This window comes from Erinaceus europaeus, chromosome 2, assembly GCF_950295315.1.
Source record: "Erinaceus europaeus chromosome 2, mEriEur2.1, whole genome shotgun sequence".
NCBI lineage: Eukaryota > Metazoa > Chordata > Mammalia > Eulipotyphla > Erinaceidae > Erinaceus > Erinaceus europaeus.
The window spans coordinates 140,454,282-140,466,791 of NC_080163.1; the positions used below are offsets into that span (position 1 = coordinate 140,454,282).

The following is a 12,510-nucleotide window of genomic DNA, read 5'->3' on the forward strand; positions in this document are numbered from 1 at the left end:
CAAATGAGGTATTTGCTGGTCTTGGATTTTTTTTTTAATTTGTTTTTGTTAGTGAGAAAGAGAACCAGAGCATCATTTGTGCACTTGTAAATGTAATGCTGAGGGTTGAACCCAGGACCTCATGTCTGCAGGTCCAATGCCTTATTCATTGTGCTTCTTGGGCCACTAGTCCTAGTTTTAAAAAAAAAAAAAAACTATATTGCATAGGATTGTTGACCTTCCTCCTCATGTAGCAGTGGGAAAAAGGCCACTGAGTTGGCTGGCTTCTACTCTTCCTGTCTGCAGCCACCAGCACCCTGCAGCTTAGCCTGCAGCCCGAGGTTCTGGCGGGAGCTGCCCATGGCACTGCACGTGGCGGGCGGGCAGGTCTGTAGTGGGGAAGTGGGTGTGTGGAGGAACAGCCCTGATGGAGTGCTGGATGCTGCTTTCCTGCCAGCTCTGGCCTGGCCCTGGGTACTTACCCAGATCTGCCTGGCTTTGTGTTTGGATGGTAGATGCAACTCCCTCTCTGAAGAGTCATCTGTGGTGTTCTTGCTGTTGCAACTTGATCTTTCTTGGCTGCTCCCACCTCTAGTCTCTGATGGCTGCTCAGAGGCTCCTTTGCATCTGCCTTTAGTTCTGCCAAGGCTGTTCTATGGGTCCCCGGGCCTCTGGGCTTACTCTGAACCCTAGCAATTCTCAGGGGCTGTGGTTCACTGTAAGACCTGACTGTCACAGAAGGGGATCAGTCAGACCTGACTGTCATAGAAGGGGATCAGAGTTGGACAGGCCCCCGCAAGTAACTTTATCCACTCTCTTATCTTAACCAAGAAATTTGGGTCCTAGGTGTGGCCTAAGGGCCTGGACTCCTGACACCTGTCTTGGCTCCTCCTCCCCAGCCACTTTACAGTCTTTGGATCTTTTCTTAATTTCTCCTTCCTTTGTTCAGGGATGCCTCTCTGTGCCTAGCCACCAAGCCCACAAGGAATGTCTAGGTGAAAGAGGCCCTGCTCCTGGGCCCTCACTGTTTCCCCGGACCCTGTCACAGGGCATCTAGTTTGGAGGTGAAAGAGAAGAAATCAAGGGATGTGGGTGAGCCACAGCCCATAACTCAGCACATGGGGCCATCAGGCCAGGCTAGGGCAGGAGCTATAGTACACCCACTTCCCTCCACACTCCTCTAAGTTAGATACCAGTGGCAAGCCCCAGGAGAAAAGAAGGGCCATAGAGTGTCGTCCTGCAGGCTTCGCCCAGGCTCCCTGCCTCCCTGTCACCCCCTTTGGCTTCTGTCATTTGGACAAAGCTTTGTCTGTGAGGCTTAACTGAGCAAACAGGAGGTTTCATCCAGGGGCCAGCCCAGGCCCAGCCTGGCATGTTACTGCTTCCCTGCACATATCCCACCAGACTCATGAGTCAGGTGAATGAGGAGGCCTGGAGACCAGCCTGGATGTTACTGCCCTCGTTACTTCTTGCCTGGCCAAGCCCCCTGGCTGTGCTGGGCATGGATGTAGCTCTGCTCCTGATGCAGGTTGCTCTGTTCAGTTTCCATGAGCTGCAGGAAATGAGGCTTCATGCTGAGAGCAGTATGGCTTCACAACTCCAGATTAAGCTTGATGCTGCAATCCTGTCCACAGGCCTAAGTCTAAGCAAAATGAACATTTCTATTTTATTCTTTTATTTTTTATTATCTCTACTTAATGGATAGAGATAGCCAGAAATTGAGAGGGTGGGGGAGATAGGGAGAGAAGAGAGACACCTATAGCCCTGCTTCACCACTTGTAAAGCTTTCCCTCTGCAGGTGGGGGCCGGGTGTTGAACCTAGGTCCTCATTGTAACGTATGCACTCAACCAGATGCACCACCATCCAGCCCCCAGATGAGCATTTCTATAGTCCTGACATTGCTTGCTTCTTGGCACCGTGAAGCATTCTGATTGGCTGCTCCAGTGAGAATCCAGCCTGACTTAGCTTAATTTCATGTGAATCATGGGGGGTGGGGGGCTTTCTCAGCCTCCCCCCTACCCCCAATCTGTGTAAGCTCCAGCTTTTCTTAGTGTCTTTCCTTCTGAGGGCTCCATATGGAGAGCGGAGGGCTGGCAGGGCTCAGGTGGTGTGGAGCTTCTGAGCAAGCTTCCTAGCACAGCTGGGCTGCTGGTTCCAGGCCTTCCTCACTCTTATCCAGGCAAACTCACATCACTGGGAAAAACAGGCAACAGCAGCTCTTCCTCACAGCCCCTTGACCTTAGTCAAGGTCAAAGTGCAGGAGAGTAGCAGAGGATGGTGTGGTCCGCCCTCTCCTGCCCTCTGTGAGGCTGGCTCCCTGGGTTCCCAGGTTGGGCTGTGGCTGGGGAACACAGGGAAGCTGCCCTCCAAGCTCTGGAGGCTTGGAGCCTGGGTGGGGATGTCCTAGCAAGGGGCTGTCCAGACGGATCTCTATTCAGTCAGAGGAGAACTTCTTGGAACTTGCCCTGGGTGCAGTAGTAACCAGTTCTGCCCCTCCCTTTGGCACATAGCATCGTCACCTGCCTGGCACCCTCCCGCCTGTCAGATTGGTTGACTTCCTCATGGGATGTGAGAGATGTTTTCATTCTTCCAGCCACAGGGACAAGGTGTTCCTGAGAGTAGAAGGGTAATTAAATGGGGCTCTGCCTCCACCTGCCACCTGTTTGAGAGCAGGGAGAGGGGTGGTAAACCTGGTCAGAAATCCTGCTGCCTCCTGGACATAGGGGTGGCACTCCCATTTGTATACTTTTGCTGGTGGGTGGTGCCCCAGCCTGTGGCATTGATAGTTGATCATTCTCATCCCCTTCCTGCCAAGGCTTCATCTCACTGACAGGCCTCCAGCATGAAACAGAATGCCAGCCCAGGGACCAAGGGACGAGAACTCACTGTCTTTTCCCTGAGAGCAAGAGCTCTGCCTCATGCCAGCAGAAACCCAGTAATTTGCCTGTGGCTGTGCCAGCAGTAGACTCCAGGTTCTTCCCGAGGCTGCTGGCCCGCCAACCCTGGGGCTTCCCACAGAGAAAGAGCTGTCTTCTGCCACGCCACCTCCAGCCTGCTCCCAAGGCCCCAGGGGCTGCAGCTGGTGGTATGGTGTGAGATACAGAGTTGGGACCTAGCTTGTCTGCCCAGGTCCCCAGGGCAATCCAGAGCTCTTTGTGATCTTGCTAGTAGATGAGGTGAGACATGGGTTTGGGTCAGGAGTTCCACATGTTTTAATAATAGTAACATTATTATTACTATCATATTGGCCACCAGAGTTATTGCTGGGGCTCGGTACCGGCACTACAAATCCACTACTCCCACTTCCCCCCTTTTTATTATATTCAATAGGACAGAGAGAAATTGAGAGGGGAGGAGAGATAGAAAGGGAGAAAGACAGATACTTGCAGACCTGCTTCACTGCTCATGAAGTGCCCCATTGCAGGTGAGGAGCGGAGTTCAAACCCAGGTCCTTGAATATCATAATATGTGTGTTTGACCAGGTGTGCCACTGCCCAGCCCCCTATTTTTATTATTTTATTTTAAAATTTATTTTATTTTAAAAAAATATTTCTATATTTATTTACTCCCTTTTGTTGCCCTTGTTGTTTTATTGTTGTAGTTATTGATGTTGTTGTTGTTGGATAGGACAGAAATGGAGGAGGGGAAGACAGAGAGTGGGAGAGAAAGACAGTCACCTGCAGACCTGCTTTACTACCTGTGAAGTGACTCCTCTGCAGGTGGGGAGCCAGGGGCTTGAACCAGGATCCTTATGCCGGTCCTTGTGCTTTGTGCCACCTGTGCTTAACCTTTAAAATTTATTTTTGGGAGTTGGGCTATAGTACAGCGGGTTAAGCGCAGGTGGCACAAAGCACAAGAACTGGCATAAGGATCCCTGTTTGAGCCCTGGCTCCCCACCTGCAGGGTAGTTGCTTCACAAGCTGTGAAGCAGGTCTGCAGGTGTCTATCTTTCTCTCCCCCTCTCTGTCTCCCCCTCCTCTCTCCATTTCTCTCTGTCCTATCCAACAATGATGACAACAATAATAACTACAACAATAAAACAAGAAGGGCAACAAAAGGGAATAAATAAATAAAATAAATATTAAAAATAAATAAATAAAATAAAATGTATTTTTATTGCTACCATGGTCATTACTGGAACTTGGTGATTGCACAATGAATCCTTGCTCCAGGTGGCCATTTTGGTCGCTCTTTCTTTCTTTCTTTTTTCCTTTCTTTCTCTTTTTCTTCCTTCCTTTTTTCCTTTCTTTCTTTCCTTCCTTCTTTCTTTCTTTCTTTCTTTCTTCCTTTCTTTTCTTGATAGAGACAGAAATTGAGAGAAGAGGGGGAGATAGAAATAGATAGATAGGTAGGTAGGTAGAAAGAAAGATGCCTGCAGCCCAGCTTTACTGCTTGTGAAGCTTCTCCCTACAGGTGAGGACTAGGGACATGAACCACTGCCCGACTTCAGGAGTTTCACATGTTGAACCGCCTCTGCCTCCTTCCCCAGGACACAGCAGGGGACTGTACAAACCACAATACCACTCTGGCACATGCAGTGCCAGATACTAAACTGGAACCTTAGAATCTCAGGAGTGAGTCTGATGCTGAACTATTTCCTGATAACCACCCTCAATACTGTGCCCCCTCCCCCCATGGCTTTTGTAACAAGGACCTGCCAGAGCCCTGGGGGAAGGCTTGGGACAGGCCATGTGAAGAAGGGTAGGGGAGTTCACTGAGTAGGACAACCTGAGCAACAACTTGGGTTTCAGAACACAGACCACCTAACCGGGGCAGCAGTGTGAGCTGGGATGTGTTGGGGGCTCCTCTGCGCCAGGAGAGGTGGGTTGTAGTCCTCTGTGAACCACAGCCTCTTTTCATAACCTCTGGCAGGTGCTGGTGTAGGCTGGCATTCAGAGCCTTTTACACATCTCCAGCCAGGATCCTGAGTCCAGCAAGATCCCACAAGCTACTTAGTACCCAGCTGTGAGACAGGACTTCAGCCCAGAGCATTGTGACTCCAAAGCCCAGGTTTTTTCTCTCCTGCCCCACTTAGCCACCTATGGAACAATGTTCTGAAGCCAGTGTTCTGTAGAGGAGGGCTGGTACTGTTAGATAATGGGTGAACTTGCCCTGGCCAGGACAGGGACCATGGACACCTCACTTGCATGGGTTGGGGGTGGAGGGGGTAGCACCAAGGCTCTGGATGGGGAATGGCAGGGGGTGTTTGAGAGAGGGGAGCAGCATGTAGTCGCTGGAACCCAGTGTTAACCCACTGGCATTACCTGAGGTTTGCAGGAGCCTGTGATGGGCATTGGCAGAAGCTGAGGGGTGGGTCACAGGGTGAAGTAGATGCTCAGTATGTGCTGAAGGCCCAGTGAGCCATGGGTTAATGGTCTCCATGCTGGGGGTTCCAGATGTTGCATTCTTACCCTGCAGAGCCAGCCAGTGCACACATCCGCTTTGGGGTTGATAGGAAGGAGAGGTTACACCACCACTCAGAGCCTGTGGAGAGGACTCAGGCATAGCACACTTGCCCTGGTATGTGTGTATGGGGGTGGGGAGGTAGGGGAGAGGCTCCCCTGGGCCACTAGTCTGGCCATCTGTCTATGCCTATCCACCTGTCTGTGTCTCTGCTTTGAGCCTCTGGTAGTTTCAGCATCTGAGAGCCTCTGAGGCAGAATGAGTGCTAGACTTTGATCCCAGGCCTAGAGCAGCTCCCTTCAGAGCAGCTCCTCACCTGGGTCCAGGCCTCCCCCCTACCTAGGCCCTATCAGCCTTGCAGGAGTGGCAGCCTGGGCACACCAGACCCCAGGGAGCATGTCCGCACATCTGGTTTCACTCACTGGGCCACAATTCCTGAAAACCCCTGAGCTCCCCAGGAGATTGTCGCTGAATGACCTCTGGAAAAGCAGAAGTGAAGTCTGAGAACACGCTGTCCTCTCACACTGCGCTGTGGCCAGCTGGCCAGCAGGACCCCTCTGAAAGCCATGGGGCCATGGGTGAGTGTAGAGCAGGGGCCGCCCTGCCTAGTGTATGATGCCAGGGGCTGCCTCTGTGCCTGCTGGGCCTCTGGGGCCATGTGGGACCACCCCTCCTAGAATGGGCCAAGACCTTCTCTTAACTGCCGCTCCCAGCGCACTTGGCACTTGGGGAGGGGCTGGAGAGACCACGGGCTGCCTGCCCCTGGGAAGCTGGGAGGGGCTGAAAGATCCCTGTCAGGGCTAGGAGGATCTGGGAAGCATTTCTGATAGGGAGAGGCAGGCTATCAGGATGCCACCTCTAAGAGCCTGATGGGCTGGCTGCCCAGCCTACAATTTGTCCTGTAGAGAGGAGAGAGCATTGGCCAGGCTACGGGTCCCTGTGACTGTCTAATTGAGGATTGGGGTGAGAGTCGGAGTACTGGTTGGGCTTAGGCTCTGCTGCTAAGGTGTGCAGACCCCAGGAGACCTGGGTAGGTGGGGGAATGCAGGGGCTGGAGGACAGGTGGGAATTCTGGGACCACCTTGAGTCTGGTGCCACTCTAGGAACTTTAGAAGGATGGCCATGCCAGGTGGGGATCGGGGTGCAGCCTCTCCAGGTGCCTTCCTAGGACTACACTGAAGCTGTAGGAGCCAGGCAACCTCAGTAGACAATGGCACACTGTGGAGGCTGGAACTCTCACTTTCTAGGCTAGGGTGTGACCTCCCAGCCCAGCTCTGGCTGGGATGCTCTCTGGCTGGGCCTGAGGAAGTAGCCCCAGTTTCCTGCACTTCAAACATTTCTCTCCAGGGCATCTTGGACTTCCCTGGAGCACTGGCTGGAGCAGTGACTGTAGAAGCAGGCGCCTATGGCCAGACAGTAGCACAGTAGAGCAGAACCAAGGGCTGAGGCAGTCTCAGACAAAGACCGAGGGCACAGGGAGGGGCCTCCCTCCTAGGCCATGGGGAGGAAGCCAGGCTTTAGCTGTGGGCCCATGTGGGCATTTTGGGTAAAGGCAACAGCGACACATTGGAGTTGGAAGACTTGACTCTGGCAGTGGTATAGAGAGTGGACTTGGGAGCAGAATCCCAAGAAATGGAGCAGAGACCAGCAAAAAGGTCACTGTGAGGAGGTCTGGGCAGAGGGGTCAGATGGTGGGGCTGGTGGGAGGAGAGTCACTACAACACTGGGGCCAGGTGGGACAGAGACAGGAGGTGTGGGGAGGTCCCAGTGGTCTGAGGAGTGCTGAGGAGCAGGCCAAAGGCTTAGGGTCCTGGGAAACTGAGTTGATTGGCTTCCTCTGAGGAGAGTTTAAGTCAGATTGCAGAGAGGACTTCCTGAGAGCAGCAGCACCCTCTTGCACATGGGAGGTCATCCTCTGATCAGGTCTTTTGTTGTGAGAGATCCCAGACTGGCCAGACATTTCTGGTGCCGGGCCACAGATGGGAGGATTTGGGGTAGACAGCTGGGCTTGTGGGTAGACCAGAGCACTCCCCTGAGTCTGTGCTAACTAGAACACTTCTCAGGCCTTAGCCCAGGCAAGTCTGGGGCTCTCGGAGCCATCACTGAAGCTCTCAGGCTCTTGAGGCTCAGTGTGCAGAGCAGAACTAGCCCCTGCCATCCAGAACTCCTTGTGTCCTCAGCTGCCCTTGGGGGCTGGGCCAGTGCTGGGGGGGATGGTCTCCCACGAAGCTCTCAACAAGTTCCAGGCCTCTCCTCCTGAACACTGGTCCCTCCTCCAGCCATAACCCCTCCTCTGAATCCCCCAGAGAGAGCAGGAAGCTGGTGGTGATTGTGGGGGAAGTTTCTAACAGCCCTTGTCTTAGCCAGAGGACTGTCTGATGGGTTTGGGGCTGCCAGCCACTGGGCCTGGATGCCTGCTTTCTCAAACAGGGTCAGAGCTGGTTCAGAAGCCCTGTGTGGTCTGATCAGAGGAATCAGCTAGCCCAACTGCCTGTAAGTCGCCTTCTTGACTGGCAGGCCATCCCCCTCTCCCTGGGTCACAGGGAGACTTGGGGCTTGGCGAGGGAAAGTGGTCTGGAATAGCCCTCTGACTTTGTCCCTGGGGGCTTTTAAAAATGAGTTTCCGGGTAAGGAAGACTCTTCAGGCATTGGACAGGATTCTCAGTAGAGTCTCCCGGGTTTGCTCTGATCCAGCACACGCCAGGAGAAACCACCCGGCTGTCTGCATTCCCGCAGTGTTGGGAGCATAGCTTCCCCAGATGCAATGTCAGCAGATCACAGCGGCCAAGTATGGGGTGTTGCATTAAAAAAAAAAAAAGAAAGAAAGAAAGAAAGAAAGAAAAAGGCCCGGGAGTCAGGTGGTAGCGCAAGTGGGTTAAACGTGGTGCAAAGCGAAAGGGCCAGCTTAAGGATACCAGTTCGATACCGGTTCGAGCCCCTGGCTCCCACCTTCACAGGCAGAGAAGCAGGTCTGCAGGTGTCTGTCTTTCTCTCCCCCTCTCTGTCTTCTCCTCCTCTCTCCATTTCTCTCTGTCCTATCAAACAATGACATCATCAACAACAACAATAACTACAACAACAATAAAAAACAAGGGCAACAAAAGGGAAAATAAATAAATTAAAAAAAAAAGGCCCTTGCTAAGCCTCATCGATGGGGAAAAGGCTCAGGAGAACCCAGCCCTCAGCCTCACCTCTTGTTCACGGGCACACCTTCCTCTCTAGGAATGCTAATGCCACAGGTGATACCAGGGCAGGTTCCTGAGTCATATCCACTCAGAGCCCTTGACAGATGGGCAGTAAGTGTGCAGATCACTTCCAAAGTCAAGGCAGGGAAGTGCCCTGTCTTTTCTTACCCCTCTGCCACCTGCAGCTCTTCTGGAACTAAGGGCTGTCTAGGCTACTGTGTCCATATGTGAAGAGTCTGTTCTGGGCCAAGACTGAGGGAGAATCTGGTCCAGGAGGTACCATGTGGGGCAGTGGTAGAGGAGGAGAGGAAACCAGAGTTGGGGATGACCCAATCCACATGTCAGCCCATCTGGACAGGTTTCTTACTTCCTCTGGTTGCTCCTTTATGAGTTTATGAAACAGCACACAGGTTGCTCCTGGCACGGGCTGAGTGCTTTGCAGGACTCCATCTGTTTCTAGTTAGAGAGGGTCTTGGTTCCCTCCCTCTTGTTGGGATACTGATTCCCATCTGACTTATGCCTGCTGAGTGTTAGATGGATTGCGAGTGGGGGGATAAGGGGCTGGGGGAGAGTAACGAGGGTAACCAACTGATGGCGGGAAGCCAATGAGCAAGCCTCCCCAGGCAGAGAAGCCACACGGAGCAAAAGCAGAGAAGGTTTCACAGTCCTAGTGCACTAGTGTGGGAGGTGATGGCTCCCAGCTCTTGGGGAAGCCACCCAGCAGCCCAGCAAGGAGGTCTGGGGGACGCCTGGCCCCTGGATGCTTCAGAGAGTAAGAATTAAGAGATTGGGAGTCGAGTGGTAGTGCAGTGGGTTAAGCGCACGTGGCGCAAAGCACAAGGACCTGCGTAAGGGTCCCAGTTCGAGCCCCCGGTTCCTCACCTGCAGGGGAGTCACTTCATAGGTGGTGAAGCAGGTCTGCAGGTATCTATCTTTCTCTCCCCCCTCTGTCTTCCCCTCCTCTCTCCATTTCTTTTTTTTTTTTTAATTTCTTTATTGGGGAATTAATGTTTTACATTCAACAGTAAATACAATAGTTTGTACATGCATAACATTCCCCAGTTACCTCTCTCCATCCTATCCAACAATGACAACATCAATAACAACAATAATTAACTACAACAACAATGAAAACAATAAGGGCAACAAAAAGGAAATAAATATTTAAAAAAATTAAGAGATTGGCTCAGGGTGGCAAGACCCTGACTCACTATCCCAGAAAATAGTGGGGCCTCTGGCACGATGGCCCCTGCCAGGAGGACTGGAGTTTGCCTTCTGCTCAAGTTTGCCATCTCTTCTGGCTGTGGTGAGACGGGTAGGTTTGGGTCAATTACCACTGTGCTGGGTAGTCTGATCCAAAAATCCTTCTTTCAGACCAGGCTGCCTTTGGATGACCATTTTGTAGCTTCCCCAGGGGGATCTGAGCCCTTTCTATGCCCAGGTCACAATGCCTACTGATAGATACAAGCATGCATATTCAGGGCACAAGTATGATTTGACCAAATGAGTCAGCTTAATTTCAATACTGTAATAGAAGGGCTCATTTCATATTTTCACCATTTGTTCTACATCCACAAAGACCACTTCAAGGACATTAGTGGTCCCTCAAACTGATGGGTTTGTGCAAGTGAATCTATCACTTAAGGAGAAAAAAAAAAAAGGAGGGGGCTGGGCAGTAGCGTAAGGATCCCGGGTTAGGATCCCGGGTTGAGCCCCCGGCTCACCACCTGCAGGGGAATTGATTTACAAGTGGTGAAGCAGATCTGCAGGTGTCTATCTTTCTTTCCCCCTCTCTGTTTTCCCCTCCTTTCTTGATTTCTCTCTTTCTTATCCAACAACAACAGTAACAATAACAGGGGCAACAAAATGGGAAACATGGCCTCCAGGAGCAGTGAATTTGTAGTGCAGGCACCAAGCCCCATCGATTAAAAAAAAAAAGAAAGAAAAAGAAAAAAGTGGGTGGGGTAGATAGCATAATGGTTATGCAAAGAGATTCTCTTGCCTGAAGCTCCAAAGTCCCAGGTTCAATCCCTGGCACCACTGTTAAATCAGAGCTGAGCAGTGCTCTGGTGTTTCTCTCTCTCTCTCTCTCTCTCAAAAATAAAATAAAGGGGAGTAGGGTGGTAGCGCAGCGGGTTAAACGCAGGTGGCGCAAAGCACAAGGACCGGTGTAAGGATCCGGGTTTGAGCCCTGGCTCCCCACATGCAGGGGAGTTGCTTCACAAGCGGTGAAGCAGGTATGCAGGTGTCTTTCTCTCCCCAGCTCTGTCTTCTCCTCCTCTCTCCATTTCATCCAACAGTGACAACAACAACAATAATGACAACAATAAAACAACAAGGGCAACAAAAGGAAATAAATATAAATGAAATAAAATATTTTAAAAAATGAAAAACAAGGCTTAGTAGAAAACATACTGTCTCTTAAGACTTTGTGAGAACTATGGTGGTTATCATTGGGAGGGTGGGGGTGGTGGGTGTGGTGTGAAACTGTACCCTGTAATCTTGTAAAGCATTATTAAATCACTAAAAAAAAAAAACAAACAAAAACCTCTACCCAGGGGACTCAGTCACCTGGGGGGGGGGGCCATACTAGAGGGCTGAGGTAGATCACCTGGGAGGATGTCTGCTTTTCCATTTGTCAACCCAGCTTTGAGTCCCTGGTACATCGGGAGTACTATTATGTTGGGAGCCTTGCTACTATGCTATTTCTCCCTCTGTCTGTCTGTCTGCATGTCTGTCTCTATCTGAAAAAGTTACAATAATGAAGCCTCATTGATGACAAAAAATGAATGAGAGAATAAAATATGAGGGGGGGTCAGGCAGTATCCTTGCATAGTACTAAGTGCAAGGATCTGGATTTGAGCCGCTGGCTTCCCACCTGCAGGGAGGAAGCTTCACAAGTGGTAAAGCATGTCTGCAGGTGTCTCTGTCTCTCTCCCTCTCTTTTTAATTTTTATTTATTTATTTTTGCCTCCAGGGTTATTGTTGGGGTTCAGTGCCTGCACTATGAATCCACTGCTCCTGGCAGCCATTCTCCCCCACCTTTTTTATTTGATAGGACATAGATGAGAGCTCAGAGCCTTAGGCTTAAAAGTCATTTGTATAGCCACTAAGCTGTTTCCCAAGCCCATCATCTTTATTGAAAGCCTTATTCTGCCAGGGGATGTGTTGGCTTGCTCCTCTAGCCACAGTGCTTCAGACATCAGGACTCAGGGCCTGCTACTTACTTATTTACTTGTCACCAGAACACTGCTCAGCTCTGGCCTCTGGTGATGCCAGGGATTAAATCTGAGCCTTCTGGTACCTCAAGCATGAAAATATGTTGCTGGTGCTGTCTCCTAAGCCCCCCTTAGATCATTTATTTTTATTTTATTTTATTTTTTAAATATTCCCTTTTGTTGCCCTTATTTTATTGTAGTTGTTCTTATTGTCGTCATTGTTGGATAGGACAGAGAGAAATGGAGAGAGGAGGGGAAGACAGAGAGGAGGAGAGAAAGGTAGACACCTAGAGACCTGCTTCACCACTTGTGAAGGGACTCCCCTGCAGGTGGGGAGCTGGGGGCTCGAACCGGGATCCTTAAACCGGTCCGTGTGCTTCGAGCCATGTGCGCTTAACCCACCGTGCTACCACCTGACTCCCTTATTTTATTTTTATTTCAGTGCCAAGGAATGAACTCAGGGCCTTGTATTTGAGTGACAGCATTGAACAGCTTCTTGGACCCAGTTTTTAAATTTTGTTTATTTAGAGAGAGGGGAAATTAGACAGAACCACCTAAGCACCACTTTACTATCCGTGGAGTTCCCCTGCTGCCACTCATGGTGCTCTCACATGGTGTAGGCTTCATGCAAGGTAAGGTGTGCACTGTACTGGGTAAGCCATCTCTTGCGGAACCCAAATCTTCTGCTCTGGCCTAGGGCCATCCGAGAGCTTACTGGATAGAA

The 12,510-nt window shown here is 51.0% G+C and overlaps 1 protein-coding gene across 1 annotated transcript in view; it reads left to right on the forward strand.

Moving 5' to 3' along the window:
* The window catches only part of ATP6V0D1 (ATPase H+ transporting V0 subunit d1), a 69,512-nt gene that overhangs the window by 30,730 nt on the left and 26,272 nt on the right, over positions 1–12,510 (forward strand). The gene's annotated exons all lie outside the window — the stretch shown is intronic.